A 6,089-nucleotide genomic window follows, 5' to 3' on the forward strand; every position below is an offset into this window, starting at 1 on the left:
AGCTTTGGCAGTGTTTGTACTCACAGGAAGATAGATTTTGCATGGTGGAGGCGATAGGAACAAAGACTAGTTTATTTTTTCACGAATGCAACTGTTAACTGAATAGAGAAGTCTCACTCTGCACTGGGGATCAGGCAGCCTGACATCAGAATTCAAACAGTAGCTCAAGACTGCCAAGGGCAGGCTGGGATTGGGCTGGTTTGTGTTACATGCTCTAGAAACTGCTGGGAACAGCATGGAAAAGGTCGGACTGCAGCTGTGCAGGTTTGTACCTGGTCTTTGTATCGTTGTCAAGGTTTCCCGCATCTCTTGTACTGACTCCTATTTCTAAAAACCTCTCCCAAGCATAATTATTTTCCAACTCAGTTGCAATACAAAGGAGACATGAGAAACAGCCAAAGATGCTGCTACGGACACAAACAGGATTCCCACCCCCTCCCCCTTTTTATCTTGATAAACTAAGATGGGAGTAGAAGACAACTATGTGTTTGTTGGGACTCCTTTTGCATCTGACAGACACCTTGAATCTTCTTAGTCTATTAAGAAGGGTAAAACTGCAATGTAACTGTACCTCAAGCAGAGAGGCCTAAAGCCTGATCTTGTAGTCTTTATTCGTGTGATTTCTTGTCTGCATCGGTACAGCAGGAGGCCCTGCCTCAGTGGGCATCTGCTTTTAAGCATCCAAGCAGCCTTATTGATTTTAAAAGGGCTGCTTGCATGTTGAAAGTTGGACACTTACTTCAGTACTGTGGTCCTCAGCCTCTTTTGATCATGGACACCAGTGGAGGTGCGTTAAATTCGAGTCTCCTGATACGAAGTTTGCTTTTTTGGTTACTTTTTGCAGGCCAACTAAAAAATCTCCTGCAGACTTCCAGAAAATCCTTCATTTCAGAATGATAAAATATTAACTTAGCAGAATTGGGACCCAAGTGAATAAAACATGTAGAGCTTCACCCATAATTACACTTAATTAGTAGACAGATTAGTAAGGGACCACTAGATAGTAAGCCCATTGGCTGCCAAAACCCAGTACCACCGCTATGTGCAGTATACCACCAGTGATGTACCACGTACCGCTTTAAAGTGGCATTTGGCTTGTCATAGCACCGGGAGTCACTGTCATCAGTGGTGGCACTGGCACAGCAGCTGCCACTAACAGCATCTGCTAAAAATTGTGTGAAGTCCTGACCCAGGCTGAATTCCTGCAGGAATGCCACAGGGCTACATAGCTACCCTGTGAGTTTAACTCATAAAAACAACTACAACTGTAAAGTTGCCAAGAAGAAAACTAAAACTAAGCTAAACTAAACTGAAACTACTCAGTATGCTGAACTTTGGCTTCCCAAAGTATAACCTCATCCTCAGCTTCTACGTCTGAGAGTCCAGTATAGGTGACAGTAAGATTTTCTCATGATTAAGGGGTTTTGGATGGGGTCCGAAGGATTCTCAGCAGGGATATTGATCTCTGCCACGTGTACATGGAGCAAGGGAATTGCAGGCAGTCCCATCCCTTTCTGTCAAACAGCAATCAGGAGGAGACCAGGACAAGGGAATCAGTCAAGGAGTTCTTGTTGCAGTCCTATTCAAATGTTGTGTCCTGGGTATGAGCTAAGTTTTTCTTGTTCCCTCCTTAAGCTGTCACGGGTGCCTCTTAACTTTGAGACCCTGATGCACATGCTGGTCACATCCTGACTTCGTGGGGAGATGAAATCCACTTGGGAATCATCAGGTTTGAATGGTGCTCCAGAGAATGAATGACCCTGCTCTCAGCCGGTGCCTTGAATCGGGGACCCCTTTCTGTCCCTTCGGAGAGGGAAATTCATTATGCCAAGGGGGTTGCATGGATCCAGCTGTGCTACTAGGGGAGAATGAACTGAGGCAATGGGACCTAGTCACCACTTGTTCTATTTACTAGGATCCTTTCTGACTGAGTGCATTCAGATTATTTCAGAAAGTCACAGATTTACTTCAGAAGACTCAAGAAACAAAGTTAGCATGCTTGAATCAAAATTGCAGAGTTTTACCACAACTTGTTATCCCTCATATCCACAGCCTCCCTGGCCTGACAGAACAAGATGAGCAATAGAGGCTAAAAGTATTCACCTGGGACATGTCTTTCCACAGCCCAAACCCTGTAGCTGCTAAAAACTATATATGGTCTTATATCGCATAATACATGTGGGGTGCATTATTCCACTCAGTGCATTTACATCACCTCTTCTCCATTTTAATAACCTCCCTAGGATTACAGTGACTTTAAAGATGTCTGATAAAACACAGTGGTGTCAGAATACTCCAACCTTCTCAGTGCCTTATCTGGGCAATCTCATCACAGAGGCTAAACATGCCTATCTCAGTGCTTTATGGCTTTACCATTTAACTAGCCAGCCTGCTCCCTCCTTCAGCGGAGACGGCAGCCTTTCCAGCATGGCATGTCAGATTGCGTTTTTTTCTATCTGCGTATTTTTCTATATGCGTATTTTCTATCACAAATTAAAAATAAACCTCCCTGCCAATGAGCTGATTGATGGCACCATTCCACTGTGCACAGCAATATTTCGCAGGGGACAAATTCAAAACAGTCAACTGGAGATTCTTTACATAAAAGTTGGCTAAGCTGTGAAACTTCTTGCCACAAGACACTGTGGGTGCTGAAAATGTGTATGGGTACAAAAGATTAGGACAAATCACCTTCTTGGTTGGAGGAGAAAGGGCCTTAGCTTCTGCCCTGTTACCTCAAAAGATGAACGTGGGCTGCAAAGACAGGACCTAAGCCCTGGTGACCAGGGGCAGCCCTTGCTAACCTCAGGCAGTGAGGCCTATCTGTAAGAACCTGACTGTGCAATACTCCTGTATTTTTTACTGGAATTTTTTTACCTAGGAAAGGATTACAGAACCAGCTAGAGGGAGAGATCATGTAAAGGGCAAGGACTTCTTCACTTCTAATTTTAAATTTGTAATTTTTTAACTCTCCCATTACCCTGGGGTACAACAGTACAATTGTTACAGAGCTCAACTGCTCTGGGATTGAAGCCAGCTGAAGCCAGGACTGCCAAAGTAGACGACTTAGGGGAGGTGACAAGAGCACATACATTCCCTTCCTTTTGCCACAGGGACCACAGAGAGGCAGAGAAGCCCAAAATAAGCAGTGCTGTTGCAGTACACCTTCAGCAGGTGATATCCATAGGAACCAGAGTCTGCTTTTCCCCTCTCCTTTGCAGCCTCGTGAATACCTTGCAGAAAAAGACAGGACTGCCAGAGTAAAGCACAATATTCCTCTCTGTTTCTTTTCTTATATAGTGATGTGAGTCATTTTTAAACAATCACAATGACTTTTATGCTTTGAAATAGTTCCCTAGCAGCCCTGGGCAATCCACACAATTTATCAGAACTGGTGTGTGAAAGCTGTCATTTTCTTTGTGATCCCTGTGAAGTCTTGGATGTTATGGCGCAGATGCCTCCTAATCAAGCTCTTTGGCATTTCTACACCACCTTCATCTGTATTCTGTATTTGTAGTTCCCTAATACTAACTTGCTGAGCCGCACAACACATTCTCATCACTTTTTGGTGAATAAGTGGAGGATGGCAGAGGTGGAAGATTCACTGGGCTCTACGGTATGTCAGAATAATAGCAAGGTGAACAATTTCTCCACGTCTAGCTGATACGGTTATCTTGTTTGTACAATCAAAAGCTTGTATGAAGGAAAAATGACCGGTGTCGTAATTTTTCTTCCATGGATCAAAGGTACAGGCACCCATTTACAGCTACTGTGGAGTCACAGTTCAAACTCATACTTCTACAGCAATAACAAGATGCCTTGACAATTCCACCACAACATCCCCCCAAGGAGGCTTTATAAGACCCTTTTCTGCTTCTCCAGGATCAGAAATACCCAGCTATAAAGGAATGACATAGAAATAGAAACATCCTGGAACTTGCCAGCATTTCTGTTAGTCTGAGGTAGGGATTTTGTGCCGCAGATCATAACCTCACTTGAACAGCAGCATTAAAGAGCTTCCATTATTCATTGAAATTCCCAGGTGTTATTTACAACCAGGAGGCTGAGAACTCAAAACCAGCCGATGAATTGCTTTGGGAAGTGCTGCTCAAAATAGGGCTCTAGCAGCTCTTGGAATTGCAGCTCCGCGTTCCAGGGAAGACAGCGCAGGTGCTCTCAAAGGCATGGCCTCGGGTGAGCATGAGGAGTGCCAGAGGAAGGGTTAATTCACGTGGGAAAAGCAAGCTGTCACAGCTGACACCCGAACATCTCAGGCTATGCAATATGAGTAGCTGGCATGATTGCAGCCACATTTCCAGCTGCAATTTCACTAGGCAGTGTGACCAAGAAGTAATTCAATGCAGCTGCCAAGGTCTCTGGGTATTGATACTAAGTGATTATTCAAGGCTTTCATGCAACAGTTGCATTTCTCAAATGAGATGAAAACAAAATGAGCCAGAAGTGTAAGAACAGTCTCCAATTTTGGGCAGTCATTTGGGGGCTTTCTTTTATACAAGTTGCTTCCCCATTTGCTTAAGAATATTTTTTTTCTCTCAAACTATTACTTAACAAGTCTGGTGTGATATGATGGAGAAGAAATCAATAACACATTTACTTTAGAATGTCTTTTGAAGAGCATCTACAGCAGCGTGTGCATGAATGTACAGTGTCAGGAGCCAGCATATGAGTACTGTCTGTCTCTCAGTAGATATGAAATGTGCAGTCAGAAGCACTTCTATTCAAGCACATACATGCACAAAATAGAGCTACTTTTCTGCCACGTCTTCATTAATGCTCTTTCCAGTTCCAGACAGTAAGACCTAATATGAATTAAGAAGTCACAAGTAGCATCAGGTGCCAGTAGGCTGAAGGAGCAATGCATTTTTTACACACATTTACTTTAGAAACAATAAATTGCCCATGAAATAAGCCACTTTAGGCAGCCTCCCGAAGTTCATTCTGAATATTCAAAGAGTAGATACAGACCAAGAGTAGCAGTTTCAGGCTTCTTCATCCTGCCTGGACCATTCTAGACGGCCATTCTGGAAAGTCTGTTTGACATTGATACAAATTGTGATGTTTTTAGGCTGAGTAACTCTGTGCTTCCAAGAAGCAGAGGAGCCTCATGGCTTTCTCCAAGTGCTTTATGGGTATGAAATAGAAAGAAACGAAGCAGCTCTCAGTGGTTTTGGTTGCTCATATGTGCACTGTGCCTATGCACTGACCAGCTATTACATATATGTATGTGACATTAACATGAAGTTTCAGCTGTGTGTAATAATAGCTGCTTGTTAAATAAAAGCTTTTGCTTGCTATTTTAATATTAGACGTAAGAATTCCTGCTGTCTCACACAGAGACTTTTCAGATTTTGTTACATTCCTGAGACGAAAAAATTTGCATGGGCAGCAGGTCTGAAGAAGCTATGTAACATTTTTTTCAGTTCTAGCTGGGAAGTGTCATTGGAGAAACATAATGAAAGGATGTCTTAGTAACCTGATTAATAATACAAATGCAATGTTAAAATGTATTCCCAGCTGCATGACGAAGTGGGCATAATGAGCTTAAATCGTAAGTGAACTTCCTATAAATATTCTGTGGAAAGATGGTGGTTGATTAGTCTCCTAATCTTGCCATGTTTCAAGAGCTGGACATGAAATTCAGCACTGGTGGCTGCAGTGTGCTATCCCCAGCGTAAGCAGCACTCCTGGCTTTAACTGCAGGAATCTTGCCTAACCTATAGATCCTCTTGCATCATTACCAGTAGGGCTGTACTGGCAGTTAGATGTAGGTCCACATTTTGCCAGTATAAATTTAACTAAGGAAACGTGACAGAAGAGCCCTTATGCACAGGTCTCTCACTTGAAAAGGAAGGACAGTGAGAGGGAAGCAATTATATTATCCAGTGCATGTGACATTTCCATAATGTAATAGCAATATACATTGTCGCTTGATAAGGTTGCTACGTCATGGCTGCCAAACACAATGCATACCAATAGGGCTGAATGCTATAATTACTAATAAATAAATGTTATTTATTCATAGCAATAAAAACATCAAATAAACAGTTAGTAACAATTGGACTGCTATT

The sequence above is a fragment of the Dromaius novaehollandiae genome, chromosome 16, assembly GCF_036370855.1.
Source record: "Dromaius novaehollandiae isolate bDroNov1 chromosome 16, bDroNov1.hap1, whole genome shotgun sequence".
In the NCBI taxonomy this organism is placed as follows: Eukaryota; Metazoa; Chordata; class Aves; order Casuariiformes; family Dromaiidae; genus Dromaius; species Dromaius novaehollandiae.